Source organism: Bos taurus, chromosome 22 (assembly GCF_002263795.3).
Source record: "Bos taurus isolate L1 Dominette 01449 registration number 42190680 breed Hereford chromosome 22, ARS-UCD2.0, whole genome shotgun sequence".
NCBI lineage: Eukaryota > Metazoa > Chordata > Mammalia > Artiodactyla > Bovidae > Bos > Bos taurus.
Genome location: NC_037349.1, coordinates 5,861,512 through 5,882,180, shown reverse-complemented (window position 1 = coordinate 5,882,180; position 20,669 = coordinate 5,861,512). Strand labels below are relative to the sequence as shown.

The 20,669-nt window shown below is 42.0% G+C and overlaps 1 long non-coding RNA gene across 1 annotated transcript; it reads right to left on the bottom strand.

Annotated features, from left to right (window-relative positions):
* Nucleotides 1-1,785: 1,785 nt before the first annotated feature.
* Nucleotides 1,786-17,441, bottom strand: LOC132343474 (uncharacterized). The gene is made up of 2 exons (XR_009492322.1): nt 17,229-17,441; nt 1,786-3,080 (listed from the first exon to the last, which is right to left on the bottom strand). It is a non-coding gene; the product is annotated as an uncharacterized lncRNA (long non-coding RNA).
* Nucleotides 17,442-20,669: the final 3,228 nt, after the last annotated feature.

Genomic DNA, 20,669 nt, shown 5'->3' with positions numbered 1-20,669 from the left:
TTGCACTGACTAGCTGTGAGCCTGTGCTTACTCAGCTCATGCACAGTAGGGCTGGAGAGACATGGGGAGACCACTGAGGCCAGCTCTCCTCACTCTGACTTATGATGACCACCCTCTACGTGCATGGAGAAATTCACACTTTTTAACCTGGTCTTTAAGACCCCACGTGATCCAGGTTTGACTTACTGCTCCAGTTTCCTCTCAGCATCATCCTCCTCACTTTCACAGGCACCTGACCCTCTTTCTGCTCCTTGAAGGCACCAGGCTCATGACTTCCCCAGGGACTTTGGACGTATTCATTCTCATCATTTAGGTCTCAGTTCAAATGACATGACCTTAGAAAAATCTCACCTACTGCTCTATGTAAAGTAACAGCCAACCCCCATGTCAGTTAAAAAAAAAAAAATCACCTTTTCTGTTCTTTTAAGATTTTTTTTCACCTTATTTTATTTTCTTTCTTAAGGTTTTTTTTTTTTTTTTTTTTGATGTTGAGCATTTTAAAGTCTTTATTGAATTTGTTACAATATTGCTTCTGCTTTGTGCATGCTAAGCCACACAGTCGTGTCTGACTCCTTGCAACCCTGTGGACTATGGACTGCTAAGGCTCCTCTATCCATGGGATTTCCCTGGCAAGAATACTGGAGTGGGTTGCCATTTCCTCCTCCAGGGGAATCTTCCAGACCCAGGGACTGAACCTGAGTCTCCTGTGGCTCCTGCATTGGCAGGCGAGTTCTTTACCACCAAGCCACCTGGGAAGTTTCCTGTTTTGGTTTTCTTGGCTCCCTGACCAGAGGTGAGCCTGCACCCCCTGCACTGAAGGTGGAGTCTTAAGCACTGGACTGCCAGGGGAGTCCCCTGTCTCACTTTTATTCCCACACTCATGATCTCATGCTAGTGCCTCTTTCACCTGTTCATTTACTTCCTTGTTGTCTGTTCTTCTCCATTAAAATGTTGCTTCCTTGAGATCAGGGACCAGGCCATGCCGTGCGCACCATCACCTCTCGTGTCTCGTGTTCTGCTCTAGTGATATGTGCAGGACGCTGAGCAGGCTGTCTGCATCCAAAGGGTAAAGTGAGATCCTTTCCTTCTACGCCTTTCATACACTCTCCTCTCCATGACATTGTTTGTCAAGAACACCAGATGACTGGCCGTGGAAACAGAAATCTATGTCTCGGAAGCACACAGCAAGAGACAGGCTAGAGACAGGATGTTACAGGATAAAGCAACCTGGATAGCTTCCTCGTGTGCTAATGACAGCAAATTTGTGTTCAAAACAAGTCTATACTGGCCTTTCGGGGGCTTGATTCTAGAATTCCTGATGTAAAACTTTCCTGCCAACCAGGAATGTCTTCTTCCTCTCCCTTCCTGAAACGGTTCATTTTTTTTTTTTTTTTTTTTAATTCATGGCATCCCTCTGCAAGACAGAAAGTCTGACTCTCATTCCCACATTCTCACCCTAGGCCTTGATTTCCAAAAGGAGCTTCAATAACATTTTTATATTTCCAAGTAGATATTTTGATTTGAACAGGACAAGCCTCCACTTGGACACATTAATTGCCTAAATATGGACAGCTGATTTGTTCTTTTCATAGTTCATAATTTCTGAGAGCAACTGGTTGACCACATAACTATGCATGTAAAGATGAATACTACTGATGGCTATATGACTGCTTCATTAGTATTTTATTTTGCTTCTATTTTTATTTATATTTTGTTAGTTTACATTTTATCTTCTCTATTTAATTTTATATATTTTTTAATCTTATTTTATTTTTGGTGGCTTAAAATAACAGAACTTTATTCTCTCACTGTAGAGAATTCATCAGAAGGCCAGAGGCCAGAAGTCTGAAGTCAGGTGCTGGCAGGGCCATGCAGGCAGTAGGGAGAGCCCTTCCTTGTCTGCTCCTAGTTGGTGGCAGTTGTCAGCAACCCCTAGTGTTCCCTGCTGTGTTGATACATTACTCCAATCTCTGCTTGCATCCTCAGCATGGTATTTTTTCGATGTGTCTCACCATTGCTATGTCTTCATATGGTCTTCTTTTTTCTCTATTTCTTAAAACAATTTGTAAGAAAATTTTAAGGGTTACACTCCAGTTACAGTTATTACAAAATATTCCCTTATTCCCTGCATTGTACATCAGTGTAGCTTATTTTATACAGAATAGTTGTACCTCACACTCCTGCATCCCTACATTGCCCCTCCCGACTTCCCCACTGATAACCACTGGTTTGTTCTCTATCTCTGTGAGTCTGCTTCTTTTTGGTTCTTCTTATGTTCACTAGAATGCTGCATTTTTAGATTCCATATATAAGTGATATCACGCAGTATTTGTCTTTGCCTGACTTACTTGGCTTAGGACAGTGCCCTCCAACAAAATGAGAAACAACAAACCCATAAGACAATTCTTGGCTGAACCTACACAGGTCTGTGTGCCCATGTTTCTAACATTTTGTAACAACATCCAGTTACTTTCTTTCTGCTTGTCAGTGTCATTGTTTCGCGGTCAGTGTGTTTATGCCAGAGGTTTTTTTCTTTCTAGAGAATTTGTTGGGGATCAGCATAAGACCTGAATAGTCACAGGTCAAACAGGATACAGGACAGTGTAAGTCACAGGGCCTTGCCTGCAAACAGAGGGGAAGGAAAGAGGAAGTGGAGCCGTAAACACAGGTACACAGAGCCCAGTTGTCAAGCCAACGATTGGGCCATAAGGAAACAAAGCTTGTTGTGAAGCTAAGACTGGGATATGACACTGGTCCACATGAAGATCAGAAAAACAACAATAAAGAGGGAAATGTCCTGCTGAGGACTTTGGAAAATGGGCTGCACATCATGCTTTTTATTCTTCAATTTGTCCAACCTTGCATTCGTTGAGCAATCAGGTGTTTACTGAGCACTTACTTTGTTTCATCTTGATGCTTAGGTCTTAAACTCTTCGGTGTTAAACTCTTTGTATATAATTCAGTGACTTTCCCAAAAGGTGCTGGCAGTTGAACCATTTTGCAACCTCGAAAGTTTCTCTAGTAGATAGCCTTCTTAGCCTTCTAACTTTCTTTGCTGCTTTAGATCCTTAGTTGTGGAGCTGGAGCAGAAGAGAAAAGGGGAGAAGAGAGAACATGGTGTTGGGGTTACAGTGCAGTTGGGATGAATGGACCGGACACTGCCTGGGGATGGGGAAGAGGGAGTGTCTGTGTGGGTTAATTCTACCACGAACTCAGGCGAGTCTTGGATAAGGAAGTTAACATCCTGTGGTCCCAAGAGCTTCTCCGATAGGTTTAGCAACAGGTACTCTTTGATAGCAGGGATGTCCAAAGGCAAGGTTGTTTTAAGAGCTTTCAGTGGCTTTTGCCTACTATTTCTTCCTGCTTTCCATATTCTGGGCATAAAGTAGAATTAAACCTCCTGGTCCCCTGTGGTTGTGGGGACCATATGGCTTATCTCTGTCCAACGAACTGAGATGAAAGTCTCCTGAGTTGCAGCATTTAGCAGTAGGTGTGAGACCTTCCTAAGCACTGTTTTCCCTCTGCCACTGGTATCCAGCGATGATGAAATTGGTGGTTGCTCTGTCAGCCTGGATCCTGGGGTAAAGAGATTTGGGAGCGGCCCCCGCACCATTCCCTTCCCACCCCTACCATCTGACCCCTGATATACAGGGAATGTGAATGAGAAAAAACTTTGTTGTTAAGTAGGTACTAAGATTTTGGATTGTTTGTTACCAAGCTGCATCTAGCCCATACATTCTTAAGAGGAACTATATCACTTCCATGGAGGTAAAAACTGGCTCTTGGGATGAGTGAAAATATAGTCCATGCATACTGTAAATAAACAAATATATAAAGTATCTGTGGTAATGAAATTTCATGGGGGGATTTAAAAAAAAAAAGGCTGAAAAAGACTCCCTGGGGAGGTGATAATGAACAATAGTTTGAGAAAACTGATTTGGCTTATCCTGAGTGATATAGTTATGAAGAACATAGTCTTTAAAAAAAAAATTGAAGTATAGTTAATTTACAATATTGGGTTAGTTTCAGGTGTACAGTAAAGTGATTCAATTATATATATTTTTCCATTATAGGTTATTACAAGATACTTGAATATAGTTTCCTGTGCTATATAGTAAATCCTTGTTGTTTACCTACTTTATGTATAGTAGTTTGTATTTAATTCTATACTAACTTAACTCCCTCTTTCCTCTTTGCAGGTGAAGGTGAAGTCACTCAGTGGTGTCCGACTCTCTGCGACCCCATGGACTGTAACCTACAAGGCTTCTCCGTCCATGGGATTCTCAAGGCACGAGTACTGGAGTGGTTTACCATTTCCTTCTCCAGGGGATCTTCCCGACCCAGGGATTGAACCCGGGTCTCCCGCATTGGAGGCAGATGCTTTAACCTCTGAGCCACCAGGGAAGCCCCCTTTCCTCTTTGGTAGCTATAAATTTGTTTTCTAGGTCTGTAAATCTGTTTCTGCTTTGTATATAGATTCATTTGTATTATTTTTCAGATTCCACAAAAAGTAATATCACATAGTATTTGTCTTTCTCTGACTTACTTCATTAAGTATAATGTTCTCTAGGTTCATCCATGATGCTGCAATGGCAATATTTCATTCTCTTTTATTCCACTGTGTGTGTGTGTGTGTGTGTGTATGTATATAGACATACATATACACACATCACATCTTAGTCAATCATCTGTTGGACACTTGGGTGATCCCCATGTCTTGGCTACTGTAAACAGATGGAATGCACAGTCTCTGTTTCTGTTCCTTTCTGCATCCTTTCTGCCCTTCTATGTCAGCTCTAGAACACTTTTGGTTACCAGTGCCAGGACGAATATATGTTTGAAACTTTTTTAGGACAAGCCGATTCTTAAATTTTTTTCTTTGTCCCCAAAAGTACTTTTGAATATCCAGGCACATTCTTAATTTTTGGCTTGAAAAAAATGTTTGATTTACCCCAGGGCCTTCATGGTCACTTGACTTATCTTGACTAGAAAGTTCTTAAAATTTTCTTAATGTTCTTTTATGGGAGATGAGAAAGGGACAGTCAGGGTCAGTTTGTGTCTGGGGAGTTTCCAGAGTTCTTCTTGCCTTGAGGAATAGTGAAGGAAGAAGCACATTTAATTTTTTGGTTAAGACACTGAGAATGTTTGGGCTTAGGGTAGAAAAGGAAACAGATACAGCTTTTTCCGTCCTTGCATGCATGTATGCACAGTAGCTTCAGTCATGTCCTACTGTTTGTGACTTTAGGGACTGTAGCCCACCAGGCTCCTCTGTCCATGGGATTCTCCAGGCAAGAATACTTGAGTGGGTTGCCATGGCCTTCTTCAGGGGATCTTCTCGACTCAGAGACTGAACTACATCACGGCAGATTCTTTACTGCTGAGCCACCGGGGAAACTCTTTTCTCTCCTTAAGACCTGACTAAAAAAGGCTTCTCAGTTGAGCGGGGAGATGCTGAGTACTAGCTCTGTGAGTAGACAGAGGAGCCAGATACCCATGGGGGCATTTCTGGACAGACTATCTCCCCAACCCGAGAACATGGGCTTCTGCAAGATAAAGTAAAGAAACCAATATAAACGCGCGCCTATGACTCAAAGCTATTAAACCAGCAGTCCCCAACCTTTTTGGCACCAGGGACTGGTTTCGTGGAAGACAGTTTTTCCACAGATGTGGGTGGGGCTGGGGGGGATGGTTTCAGCATGATTCAAGCACATTATATTTCTCGTGCACTTGATTTCTGTTACTGTCACATCAGCTCCAATTCAGATCATCAGGCAGATCCTGAAGGTCGGGGATCTCTGTATTAAACAACTCAATGAGAAGTAAGACTTCTTCTGGGGAGAAGTTCAACAGAACAGTGAGCACCCAGACAGGAGTGACAGGGACCCAGTCAGAGCGTGACACCATGACGGTGAGCTTCTGCTTCTCTGACTGATCTCGTGAGACTCCAGGTGACCCCTGGCATATACTCAGTGCTTAGTAAAGCTGTTTTTTAACGAATGCACACATGAGGGAGTAGCTGTCATCAACCACAATGATTCCCAGGGAAAATAGCTGGGCTGTGACGACATCCTTCCCTGGAAGCAAGAGTGGAGCATTCCTTGAGGGAACCGCCTCTTGTGCCCCCTTCTTTTTTCCTCTCTTTGTCTAGTATTTCCAGTAAATAGGCATATTTTCTCTTTTAACCTCCCCATCGTTGGGTGCCTAATTTGAACAGTCCTCCTGGGTATCAACTTCTTTAGCTAAATTTGGGAGGTCTTCTAACAGTTCCTCTGTTCTTTATCCTGTTATTTGACACATCCTTGCTACTCTAAGTGTGGTTTTTGGACCAGCAGAATCAGCCTTACCTGAAAGCCAGTTTGAAATGCAGGATCTCAGGCCTGACCCAAGACCCACTGAATCAGAATCTATGTTTTATGAAGATCCCCAGGGGGTTCATCTGACAATCAAAGTTTGAGAGGCTCTGCTGAAAATGATTATCAGTTCAGTTCAGTCGCTCAGTCGTGTCTGACTCTTTGCAACCCCATGAATTGCAGCATGCTAGGCCTCCCTGTCTATCACCAACTCCTGGAGTTCACTCAAACTCACATCCATCCAGCCATCTCAGCCTCTGTCGTCCCCTTCTCCTCTTGCCTCCAATCCCTCCCAGCATCAGAGTCTTTTCCAATGAGTCAACTCTTTGCATGAGGTGGCCAAAGTATTGGAGTTTCAGCTTCAGCGTCAGTCCCTCCAATGAACACCCAGGACTGATCTCCTTTAGAATGGACTGGTTGGATCTCCTTGCAGACCAAGAGACTCTCAAGAGTCTTCTCCAACACCACAGTTCAAAAGCATCAATTCTTCGGTGCTCAGCTTTCTTCACAGTCCAACTCTCACATCCATACATGACCACTGGAAAAATCATAGCCTTGACTAGATGGACCTTTGTTGGCAAATTAATGTCTCTGCTTTTTAATATGCTATCAAGGTTGGTTATAACTTTCCTTCCAAGGAGTAAGCGTCTTTTAATTTCATGCCTGCAGTCACCATCTGCAGTGATTTTGGAGCCCCCCAAAATAAAGTCTGATACTGTTTCCACTGTTTCCCCATCTATTTGCCATGAAGTGTTGGGACCAGATGCCATGATCTTCATTTTCTGAATGTTCAACTTTAAGCCAACTTTTTCACTCTCCTCTTTCACTTTCATCAAGAGGCTTTTGAGTTCCTCTTCACTTTCTGCCATAAAGGTGGTGTCATCTGCACATCTGAGGTTATTGATATTTCTCCCGGCAATCCTGATTCCAGCTTGTGCTTCCTCCAGCCCAGCGTTTCTCATGATGTACTCTGCATATAAATTAAATAAGCAGGGTGACAATATACAGCCTTGACGTACTCCTTTTCCTATTTGGTACCAGTCTGTTGTTCCATGTTCAGTTCTAACTGTTGCTTCCTGACCTGCATACAAATTTCTCAAGAGGCAGGTCAGGTGGTCTGGTATTTCCATCTCTTTCAGAATTTTCCACAGTTTATTGTGATCCACACAGTCAAAGGCTTTGGCACAGTCAATAAGGCAGAAATAGATGTTTTACTGGAACTCTCTTGCTTTTTCCACGACCCAGCGGATGTTGGCAATTTGATCTCTGGTTCCTCTGCCTTTCCTAAAACCAGCTTGAACATCTGGAAGTTCACGGTTCACGTATTGCTGAAGCCTGGCTTGGAGAATTTTGAGCATTACTTTACTAGTGTGTGAGATGAATGGATTTGTGTGGTAGTTTGAGCATTCTTTGGCATTGCCTTTCTTTGGGATTGGAATGAAAACTGACCTTTTCCAGTCCTGTGGCCACTGCTGAGTTTTCCAAATTTGCTGGCATATTGAGTGCAGCACTTTCATGGCATCATCTTTCAGGATTTGAAATAGCTCAACTGGAATTCCATCACCTCCACTAGCTTTGTTCATAGTGATGCTTTCTAAGGCCCACTTCACTTTCCAGGATGTATGGCTCTAGGTGAGTGATCATACCATCTTGATTATCTTGGTAGTGAAGTTTTTTTTGTACAGTTCTTATGTGTATTCTTGCCACCTCTTCTTAAAGACCGTGTATTATGTCGTATAATTAATATAACCATAGGAGAAAGGAAAGACTGTGTAAATAAGTAATTATTCACATCTATGAGGTAGAAAAAGAAAGCATTGTGTGAAGGGATGCCCCCACAGACTCCTACAACCTACATCTAGTGAATCAGCCACGGACCCCTCAACCTTGGAGGCGAGATGTCCCCACTGGATATGTCGTTCATGATACTGACTGCTTTAGAAACGGAGCTGGTCCATGTCTTTGTGTGACCATCTAGTAAGAAGGGGATTTGCCCTTTTCTTCCTTTTAAATCCACTGCTCCAAAACCACTGGTTTTGAAAAGGTTAATGACAAATCAGATAGAACCTTTCTTAAGAGTTAGACTCCTTAATATAAGGGATACATATTTTATTTGGAATCCATTTTATGATCAGAACATTTTCTTAATGGAATAGTTTATTGTCCACCTGAGTGCAAGAACTCCTCAGGGACCAGGTGTCATCTTGTAGGAATTTATAAATGTTCATCACAGACCTGTGAATGTGATACTTTACAGCATGGCGGCTCTCAAACTTGGATGTGTATCAGAATCTCCTGCAGAGCTCTTTAAAATACAGGCTTCCTGCTCCATCCCCAGTTTCTGACTCAGAAAGTCCAGTGCGGTCCAACACTTTGCATGCCTAGCAGTTCCCAGGTGATGCTGGGAACTTCTAGGCATGCAAAGTGTTGTTTGGCCCAGCCACTCTGCAAACCAATGTGATGGAGAAACTTCAAAAATACTGGGACTCGCTCATTAAAGTGGTTGATCTCTGTCTGGCTCAAGAGAAAGCTTCAAGCCTTTGGCTTGATTTCACATACATCATCACATTTTGCTTGTTATTGCAACTTCAGTCCAGGAATTCATATTTCTCTGAGGGGAGAGTCTGAGAGAGGCTGTAAGTTATTCCCTGAACTCTCTCTTCTCTTTGCCTATAGTAGTAGAAGCCCTGCTATTTAGCTGGGCATCTGGCTTCCCAGAAAAGTGACTACATTTCCTTGCCTTCCTACACCTAGACATGACCATGTGACTAAGCTGTAGTCAGTTATACATGGGCAGGAGTGATGTGTGTAATCTGGGTCATGCCTTAAAGGGAAAGGACAATTTTTAAAAACGCAAGTTAACTTTATTTTGCTTTCAATTTTGTGGCTGTGCCACACACATGTGGGTGGGGTCTTAGCCACTAGATCACCATGGAAGTCCCAAAAGGACATCTCTCATTCTCCTTTCTCCATCTTGCTGCCTGAATGTGGGTATGATAGGTGCCATTTTGGACCAAGAGGAAAATCCAACCAGATATGCTAGAGGAAAAAGAAAACTGGGTGCCTGACAAAATGAAGCTACCATACCATCCTGGACTGCTAGTGTCTGAATTGTCAGGCTGGAAATAATCATCTTTTTTATAAAAGCCATTGTTATTTTGAGTCTATGACACAGAAGCCCAACTAATATTCTCACTAGTGTCAGAGAATAGTGTGACAGTTCTATTTACTGGAAAGACTCTATTTACTTTTGAAGATTTTTCAGGATGTGGAACCATGAAAGAGTTTGGAAGAATAGCACAGAGACCTTATTGTTTGTTTTGTTGGCTTTTTTATCTTTATGTGTTCAGAAGGGAAAAAAAATACCTGCCCACTTAAAAAAATCATTATGAAAAAGAGAAAGATGAAGCTTATGGAGAAAAAGGTCTTAAGAGGCTTAATGTTAATCCAGATCAAATATCACAGAAACAGGATATGAACACAACCCATCTATTATCTTCATTCTTTCCAGGCCAAGAGCAGTGGTTAAAGAGTAAATCTATAGGACTGTCAAAGGAGGGAAATATCATAGTCTCAGTATACTGTGACTTGAGGGGAAAACTGGAATAAAATCGTTCATGATACCCTCATGGATGAAATAAAAAAAATTAGCATTGGAGTTCACTGTGGTTAGACAGAATTGTGTCTGTTTGATCAACTATACTTTTAATATTGATTCATGTTGGCATTTTAACTAAAGGTATGATTCAAGCCATGTTTGACTGTAAAGCACAGAAAACCTAACTAATAGTGGTTTAAGGAACATCCCAGGTAGTCCAGAGGCTAAGACTCCAGGCTTCCAATGTAGGCGGCCCAAGTTGGATCCCTGGTCAGGGAACTAGATCCCACATTCTGCAACTAAGAGTTCGCATGCTGCAACTAAAGATCCTACATGCCTCAATGAAGACTGAGGATCCTGTGTGCTTCAATGAAGATCTAATGAAGCCAAATAAATAAATATTTTAAAAATTACTGGCTTAAGCAATAAAGACAGTTATTTCTCATAATGAGAACTCTAGCTATAGCCACAATAGTCCAAAGTTTCTCCATCTTAATATTGCTTCTGCCTTTAGTTTGTCAGCTCATGGTCACAAGACAGCTGCTATGGCTCCAGGCATCAAAATCACATTCAAAGGTAGAAATAATGGAATAATCAGTGTTAAGAGAGGACGCCTTAGACTGACTTTGCTTTTTTTAAGAAAATGGGAGCAGAATATTTCCCGATGCTCCTTCCTCCTTGTTGATGTCTCTTTATGCCTCACTAGCCACAACTAGCTATACAAAAGTTGGCATAGTGGGTTTGTGGCTTTTCTCAGCCTCTATAATTAAAAGAGAGCAAGGAATAAGAAAGTTTGGAGAAATGGCTATTGGATGAGCTGACCAGTTATGTCTGACACACTGAGAAAGAGGACTGTAGAGTATTTGTAGGGTTTTCTGGGGGCTAACATGGACAGACCATTTATTAACAAGTTGAAAAAAGGCATTGATAGTCATAATCACAGTATTTTCAAATGACACCTGGTGAGGTCAGTTAATACCTTGGATGACATAATTTGGTTTAAAAATTGTATTTTTCTCCAAAGTTAAGAACTATATGTGCAGATGAAACACAATTACCTCAGCACAGTGGCACACCTAACTCAACATCAGTTAATAACTGGAAAAAGCCACTGGGGTTTATGCTGATCATGGATTTCAATATGAGTCACTGAGGAAGAGCATCTGTTTACAGGAATAAAAATACACAAATTTTAACTTAGTTCCAGAAAAATGTTCTCCTTTCTTGTAACTTTATCTCTGCTTCTACTATTCACTTTTTCATTCATTCAGGACAGTTTCATCGAACGTGCAGGATACAGTGCCAAGCACTAGACATACAACAATGCAAAAAACAGGAAACAAGCAACTATTCAGAGTGGGTTAATTAGAAAGCATGACAAATCCTACAGAAGTAGAGTCAAGGAGACTATGAAACTGGACAAGTGCAGGTTCTGATCTGGCCTTGGGGATGCAGGATAGTTGCTGTGAGAAAGTGGTAATTCTGCTGACTCTAGGAGGATGAGAGAAATTGGCCCAGCAGATTCACCAGGAGAAAGCAGAGAAAATGAGCTGCAGAGAAAAATGAGCCCTTCTGAAGGTGCTGGGGGAGGAGCAGGGTGAGACAGGGGAGGGGGCCTAGGAATAAAACCACACCTCAAACTGGACTTAAGCCCACAATAATTCTACTGAAACTGTACAACTTATCTTAGGATTTAAAGAAGCTCAGGTTCTAAGTGTCTTGGTGCAGAAGAAATTAACTGAGAGGAAAAATGATGGGTGAGAACTAAATTTATTAAACCAAGGCAAAGTGGAGAAGAAAAGACAACCTTCCTCCTCTTCCTTTGTAAAGATGTTACAAAAAATGAGGTGCAAGAGAATGGTCATGTTGCAGTCTCCAGTGGGTTCCTGGGACAGGCCACCAAGTGAGGGTCCTGGACTTCAGGCAGGAAAAATTCAAGGGTGAGTGGTAGTAGAGAGAAAGCAGAGACGCATATTCCATGGGGAGAATGTGGTCCATCTCAGGGGAGAGGTGGCCTCAGGGCATGGGGTCCCCTTGGAAACTGACAGCAGCCCTAGGCATGGGGATGGTTAGTTTTCACAGGCTGGCTAATTCCATAAGCTAACAAGTGGGAGGAGTTTTCTATCTTGGAGAAGCAGTGGGGACTGCCAGGAACTGGGGCACCACCCACTTCTGTGCCTTTTCTGGGTGGCCTTGGAACTGTTATGGTGCCTGTGGGTGTGTCATTTAGCATGATAATGTAATGAGTACATAATGAGGCTTAAGGTCTACCAGTAGACAAATCTTCCACCATCTTGGGCCTGCTAGGTTCTAACCAGTGTATGTCACATCCTGCATGGCTTTGTCCTACTTTTAAAAGTTGTACCCCGCCCTCTTCCCTTCAGTTTCAAAGTCAAACCTCTTTGACTTGACCTTGGGGATGCAGGATGGTTAGTATGAGGTGAGGAAGCGGTAATTCTGCTAATACTGAAAGGATGAAGGAAATTGACTCAGCAGATTCACTGGGAGAAAGCAGGCGCTTGCAGAGAAAATGAGCCCTTCTGAAGGTGTTGACATGAGGAGCTGGGCGAGCTGGAGGAAACGCAAGTTCTGTGTGGTTTTCGGAGTACACCTAGGGGGCGGGAGGCATCTAGAGATGAGGCCGCAGAGGTGGGCTGTGTGGGCCATGATAGGATGGCAGTCTTTATCCTAAACGCATTAGAAGGCATTGCTTTGTCTTGCAGAGACCTACCCTGGCTAGTGCATACAGAATGAACTGGAGGGGTCAAAAATGGGTTCGGAGAAACTGGATAACAACATAGTGCCATTTTGGACAGAGAGATGCTGGCAGCTGGGACTTTAGGGGCAGAAGAAGGCAGAAGTATTTTGGATTTGAAGATGCAGTAGACAGGAAGTGAGGACAGGGAGGTTTCAAAACTGACTCCTCATGTTCTGATTTTTGAAATGGAGTAGATGGACCTACACTCACTGAGAAAGTTTTACTGAAAGTGGGGTCCAGCTCCTCACTGCTTTAAGCCAGTGGAAAGCAAAGTCTGATAAGGAAAGTTGAGGCCAGCAACTGGGGAGGAGGGTAAAATATGTCCTGTCCAAAGGCTAATTCCCCACCTCTGACAATCAGTGGGCAAGAGCTTTTATAGGAGGAGTCATCTTTCTTCAAAAAAAATTTTATTGAAATATACTTAATTTTTAATGCACTAATTCCTGCTATACAGCAAAGTGACTCAGTTTTACCCATGGTGCTAGTGGTAAAGAACCCACCTGCCAATGCAGAAGATGTAAGAGACATGGGCTCGATCCCTGGGTTGGGAAAAATAGGCATGGCAACCCACTCAAGTATTCGGAGAATCCCATGGATGGAGGAGCCTGGTGGGCTATAGTCCATGGGGTCACAAAGAGTTGGACATGACTGAAGTGACTTAGCACATACACATATACACACATATATATTCTTTTTTATATTCTTTTCCATTGTGGTTTATCACAGAATATGGAATATAGTTCCTTGTGCTATATAGTAGGACCTGTTTATCCATTCTATATATAATAGTTTGCCCCTGCTAATCCCAAATTCCCAATCCTTCCCTCCTCTACCCTCCAACCTTGGCAACCACAAGCCTGTTCTCTGTATCTGTGAGTCTGTTTTTGTTTCATAGATATGTTGATTTGTGTCGTATTTTAGATTCCACATCTAAGTGATATCACATGGTATTTGTTTCTCTTTCTGACCTACTTTATTTAGTACGATCATCTCTAGGTCCATCCATGTTACTGCAAATGGCATTCTTTCTTTTCCTTTTATGCCTAAATAGTAGTCTATGGTATACATGTACCACATCTTTGTCATCCATTCATCTGTTGATAGATATTTAGGTTTTTCCATGTCTTGGCTATTGTGAATAGTGCTGCTATGAATATTGGGGGGCATGTATCTTTTTGAATGACAGCTTTGACAGTATTTTGAAATTGGTCATGTAGTGGTCTGATTGGCATCATCTTGATTATTTTAAATACAGTTAATATTTAGTTCCAAGGTTGTTCTCATTTCTTTGAGGCCAGTTCTCAGAATTGTGGCAGCTTATGTCATGGCTACCATCTGGTCACTATGTAGTTGGCTTTTTCTACCTGGTGGGGGTTGGTTTCAGTATCTATAAGACAGCTCAAAGGATATGGCTCAGAATATTACCTATGGCCCTTGAGGAGGAACTAAAAGTCCCTGATTTTATTAAATGACTATACTATTTTGTCCTGTTTGACTGCTTTCCTTTGCTTCTGCATTTCCCCCCACTTCTCTGATTAAACTTGAGCGAGGGTGTCAAAATCGCTCAGTCATGTCCAGCTCTCTGCGACCCCAAGGACTACACAGTCCATGGAATTCTCCAGGTGAGAATACTGGAGTGGGTAGCCTTTCCCTTCTCCAAGAGATCTTCCCAACCCAGGGATCAAACCCAGGTTTCCCGCATTGCTGGAGAATTCTTTACCAGCTGAGCCACAAGGGAAGCCCCTGATAAAACTTATCTTTTGGTTAAAGTTTTTTCACAGACAAAAGGCAGGCCAAAGACATGGGAGGTAAAGACCATAAGGTCCTGCTCCATTTCAATTCCCCCTTTTCTTGAAATCTCCTCAATTTTGAGGAGGAATGGGTATTGAACAAGAAACAGAATCAAGCTTTTGATAGAGAAGTTAATCCTAAACTTGGCAGAGGAACTCGATTTTAGTTCCATTTCTGTTTCAATATTCCCCAAGTCGTTGAGGGTGTTGACTGCTCTGGTTACTTTCTGCTGAAATGGGATGCAGTCCTACCTAATTTGGGGAATGGACACAGAATTGGAAATAATTTCAAGTTCCAAGTTTAGCATCCATATTTTGTATTGTGAAAACATTACCTCTCTTTGGTTACCTTGTCACAGCACTTAGACAAATGCTTGAAAATTAGTAGACATATTACAATGAGGATAACAACCAAAATGCATCTTTGAATTATTCTCTGAAGTTATTTTTCCCTAATGGTTGAAGCAGACGTACAATGTATGTATGTGAGTGTTGCTTATTATTGTTTTTCAATTTTTGATTTACAGTGTTACAATGTGTGTTTAATAGGCCACCAGGAGGCTGTTTGGTTAGCCTAAACTTCAACTTAAATCATGTATAGACCAGAATGACTTTCCCATACCTCAATATGTGAAATTTCCCTTCATCATTTTCCCCTTTTATTAATAAGGGCAAATCCTTCCACAGAAAACATTGATAAACAACATATTTTTTCATCGTTGCCAGAGTGACTCAGTTTCCTGCTCTGGGGCCATCATAGCCCTTGGTGCTAGGCCAACTTTTTGTTTAAATATTGGCCTAGTTATCCATGTCGGGAGAAAACTAATCACATTTAACAAACAAATACAGAGAAATATGTTGACAGGGAAACATTTCATAGGCATACATTTTATCACTTATGCACAATGTATTGTACATTTGTACACAAACAATGTATGTGAGCTTTTAGCAGTGAACTTAGAGCCAGAAGTGATACATATCATAAGTAATTATACTCTGTGATAACTTCACGAGACAATTTTCACATCCTGAACACTGGAGTCAAAAATATATTCTGAAGCAAAACAATAGCTTTCTATTAGAATTCTTTAACTTTCTTACCCAGTTCAGCAGTATGGTCTGAAAGTTATCAAATGTGTTCCAAATAATTTAACATACCAAAAATCCTAGGCACTTTAATATTTCTTCTTATTAATAGCTACCTTGGGGCCCTTTGGAATACTCAAAATTAGCTAGAGAAAGAAACTTACAATCTGTTATCAAAAGTAGCTCAATATTCCAGGAAAATTTTGTTCTAATGGGAAGAAAGAAAACCAAATTCCAGTCTCAAACCAGCTTACTATTAATAATTAAGTTCATTTACATAATTAAATCTGATCTTAATTACTCCTGACGACATACAAATTTATTTTCTCAAAGTTCTTTTTTTTTTAACAAACCTTATACCACTTTTTGTATCCATATGGTTTTTCCATTATTTTTCCCTATCCAGAAGCAACTGGCTCTATGACAAAATTATCATCATTTTTCTGCAACAAAAACATCTCCATTCTTTATACCTTCTCTCACTTGCAACACATATTCTAGTTGCTTTACACACTGAAATGCTCCCCTTGTCATTTCTAGTAGCTTTAATTACATATTATAATTTTTAGTCCTTAAAAGTCTTAACAAAACCAAGAATCAAGTAATTGAACTATTATACCAGCATTTACTGATTGGTAAACTTAAGAACACATTGCATAACCTCTAAAAACATACATTTTCCCCCCACATAGCATACGTTCTCTTTAATGTAGTACATGATGCGTGTTTAGTAAACCTAATCATCTTTAGTGATTTTTTAATCTCCAAAGAAGGGTTTCCCAGGCAGCACTAGCAGTAAAGAACGCACTTGCCAATGCTGGAGACATGAGACATGGGTTCGATCACTGGATGGGGATGATCCCCTGGAGGAGGGCATGGCAACCCACTCCAGTATTCTTGCCTGGAGAGTCCGTGGACAGAGGAGCCTGGCGGGCTACAGTCCGTATGGATCTGAAATGACTGAAGAGACTTAAACACCCAAGAAGGCAAAAGTAGGCAAACTTACATTTGTTCAGCAAAGTTTCAGTATTTTATCTTAAAAATTATTTAGATATTCAATTAGTTTTCATAGTTTAACTTAAAAAAAACTGTAAGGTTTTAAGTCACCAAAAATCTTGAAAAGCTGTTTTTAGGTAGACATTCCTGAAACATAATTATTTTCAAAGAGTTTATCCGAAAGCTTTTGATTTCATTTTGGACAATGTTACATATAGATGTATAATATTCAGACAGAGATCTCAAATCAGATATTTCAATAGAGAAGTTATCAGTTTATAAATAATAGTTGGAATAAACTGAATTTACTCACTTGGGTTTACAAGGCTTCTCCCCCCACCTTTTTTCCGCTTTTCTTGAAGTTCTACCAATTAACCTAAAGCTAAATTCTTAGGAGTGGACTGTGTTTGTATTAACATTTCAAGGACATGATTTAAGAGTTAACTTCAAGCTTTCTCCTAGGCATATTTTTGTTCTCTTTGCAGTCAAAATTCTGAAAACAGCATTTCATCTAGCCAGTGTTCTCTAAGTGTACTTCCCAATACAAATGGGCCTCCGCATCAGAAACACGTCAGAACCAACTGGCAAAACATCCACATAGCACTTCGAGCTCAAAAGAGAAGTTGCCAGGCGCACATTGCTGAACTTACTGGGTCTGGGAGCTCGTCAGCTTGTCCAGAGGTGTCTTCTCATTCCACCAAGGAAAAGCACATATGGGCAGCCAGTGCTGAGCAGAGGAGAAGCAGGAAGGACCCCCGAAACCAATGCTTTAGGCAGCTGCTAGGAATATCCTCCCCAAACCTCTTCCTGGGGCCAGCGAGGCTCCTCACAGCCTTCCTAGCACGTCGTCACGGCAGCAGCACCAATGGAGAAACCCCCAGGAGCCAGATATCGCGAGAGCACAGCCTCACGTTGGCGCCAAAATCTGTTAGCGAAAGTGAGCCCAGCTGCTTCCCGCTGGAAAGCCAATAAAGAGGTAAGATTAGTGGAAAGAAAAGTTTGCTTTATTTTGGAGGCTGGCAGCCAAGGGCAGGGGGCTCATATCCAAAGGCCGACTCCTCCCTAACCCAATCAGTGGGCAAGAACTTTTATAGGCAGAGGGAGCACGCTCCATGTATAAACAGCACAGTCAGCTCTGACGGTCGCCTTGAAACTGGTCGTCGGTAGTCTAACCAGTGTCATCTCGATTGTCTTTATATAGTTAATATTCTGTTCCAGGGTCGGTTTATTCCCATTTCCTTGAGGCCAGTTCTTGGGACTGTGACAGCTTACATCATGGCTACAGTCTGGTCATCATGTAGTTATTAATAACTTCTTCCACCTGGTGGGGTTTCAGTATCTATAAGACAGCTCACAGGATATGCCTCAGAATATTAGCCCTTGAGAAGGAACTAAAGGTCCTTGACTTTGCTTAATGACTAAACTATTATTTTTAATTTTTTGACTGCTTTGTTTCTGCATTTTCTCACTTCTCTGATTAAACTTATTCTTTGACTAAAGGTTTTCCACAGACAAAAGATAGGCTGAGGACATGGCGGGGAAGGACTATAGGATCCTGCTCCACTTCAACAAGATATTGACTGTTCTATACAGTAGGACCTTGTTGTTTATCCTTTCTGTATATAATAGCTTACATCTGCTAATCCCATCCTCCACTCTGTCCCCCTTCCTCCTTGACAACCCAAATCTGTTTTATTTTATGTTAGAAAATTTTTTACTTTGCATCTTTATTTTAATTGATGAAACTTTTCCAAAATTCTTTTGACATTCTTTTTTTTATTATTATTCTTTTCCAGTATGGTTTATCACAGGATATTGAATAGAGTTCCCTGTGCCATACAGTGGGACCCTGTTTATCCATCTTATATAGGCTAGTTTGCATCTGCTAACGTCAAACTTCCAACTGGGCCTGGAGCTTAAAAAAAAAAAAAGAAAAAGAATTAGACATGGAGAGGAATCAGGGCAAGAAAAGGGGCAGTCCAGGTAGAAGGCACGTGAGAAGAATCAAAGCAGACTTAGGACCAAGTCATGAGCAAACAACTTCCAGGTCTGAGACGGGGAGGTGTATGCTAAGTCACTTCAGTTGTATCAGCCTCTTTGCGACCCTATGGACTGTAGCCTGATAGGCTCCTCTGTCCATGGGATTCTCCAGGCAAGAATACTGGAGTGGGTTGCCATGCCCTTCTGCAAATGACTCAGAGGAGGAGAATTTAGGAAGGGGGACAAAAGTAAGATTTTGGCATCTCAGAAGCCAGAAGAGGTTAGCGTTGCCTGGAGGACACGTTGCCTTAGGCTAGTTTTGATATGGACCCATCTGTTGGACCTGCATGAAATTTAGTGAAGGTATAAACACCAACCCCCGGCCCCCTTACCTGCTCTGCATCTGAAACTGAACTGCCTTTGCCCGCACTTTTCCCTCTTCTCAATATTTAAATAGTGTAAGTTAACCCTTTGATTCATCTCACTTTGTAAACCAGTCAACCTAAATTACTTTTAGGTGATTATCCCCGCCTCGCCACCCCCCCCCCACCCCGCCTGCTCCCCGTTTGTGTCACAGTGGCCCTGAATAGAAGACAACTTTCCAACCCTCAGCTCTGGAGGTTTGCATTTCAAAGACCCAGTGGGTGTGCAATCAGTCTGTTTTTTCACTTCCTCTCCCAGAAGAGCAGCCAGACAGCTCACAGAAAGAGGATAACGATGAGGTGTTGACCTCGAGTTGGCCCCGACACACCGTGCATTTCAAAGCAGACTAGGAGACACTTTGAACAAGCCCTCGCTGCTTGTCTCTGTCCTTCCCAGCGCCTCAGGTGGAACTGGAGATGAGCTCCATGAATTGTTAATGCTGATCCGAAATGGGGCTTTCAATAATTCCTGCCCCATTCTCCTCTGGGTGCATATCACACCCCAAAGTAGGACAAAAGGCAGTCCTCAAGAGGAACCCCACAAATGGTCATTGACAAATTAGGAGAGATGAGAAATTGAGGGGCAAAATTCAAGTTTTTAATTTTAAAAAATAACCACATCGTTAATTTTTGTAAACTCACTACTTTTTCATTATAAGTAAGAGTATGTAAATCTTGCCTGATGCTTTTTACCCTTTCTGGCAGTTGGGGATGATTTCTTATGGAGCATTTGGTGTGGAATCATTAATATTTTTAGTTGCTATGGCCAAATAACAGCTTTGCTTGGATGGTGTAGGATTTTGTGTCCTAAAGCATTTTTTTTTTTTCAGTTGACAGTATCTTCAAAGTTGCAGAAGTAACTATCTCTGTCTTTTTTCTTTTACTTTAATTTTTTACTGATGTATAGTTGTGTTGCAGGAAGGGGGACCCCTTCCAGGGCCCGAAAGTGGGCTCTTGTCTAACACTCAGAAATGAATTGTCCAAGGAGACACACGTGCTGACAAAGCAAGAGATTTTATTAGGAAGAGGCGCCCCGGTGGAGAGCAGCAGGGTAAGGGAAACGAGGAGAACTGCTCTGACAACATGGCTCACAGTCTTGGGTTTTATGGTGATGGGATTAGTTTCTGGGTTGTCCCATCATTTGATTCAGAATCCTTCCTGGTGGTGCGTGCATTGCTCAGCTAAGATGGACGCCAGCGAGAAAGACTCTGGGAGGTGGTTGGATGTCACCTTTTGACCTTTCCTGAACTCTTCCAGTTGGTGGTGGCTTATTCGTGTTTCTTACCAGGACCTCCTGTTGTAAAAAACAACTCAGGCAAATGGCAACTATGGTGCCTGTCCAGGGTGATCGGGTTTCAGTCAGTGTGCTTCCCCTAACAGTTGGGCTTCCCTGGTGACTCAGATGGTAAAGAATCCACCTGCAATGTGAGATACCTGGGTTCCATCCCTAGGTTGGGAAGATCCCCTGGAGGAGGGCATGGCAACTTCTTGCCAGGAGAATCCTCATGGACAAAGGAGTCTGGTGGGCTAGAGTTCATGGGGTTGCAGAGTCAGACACGACTGAGTGACTAAGCACACTTAGTTGGTTTACAAGTTTCTGGTGTACAGCAAAGTGATTCAACTACACACTCGCACACGTGCGCACACTCACACGTGCACATGCACGCGCTCATACACACACACACACAC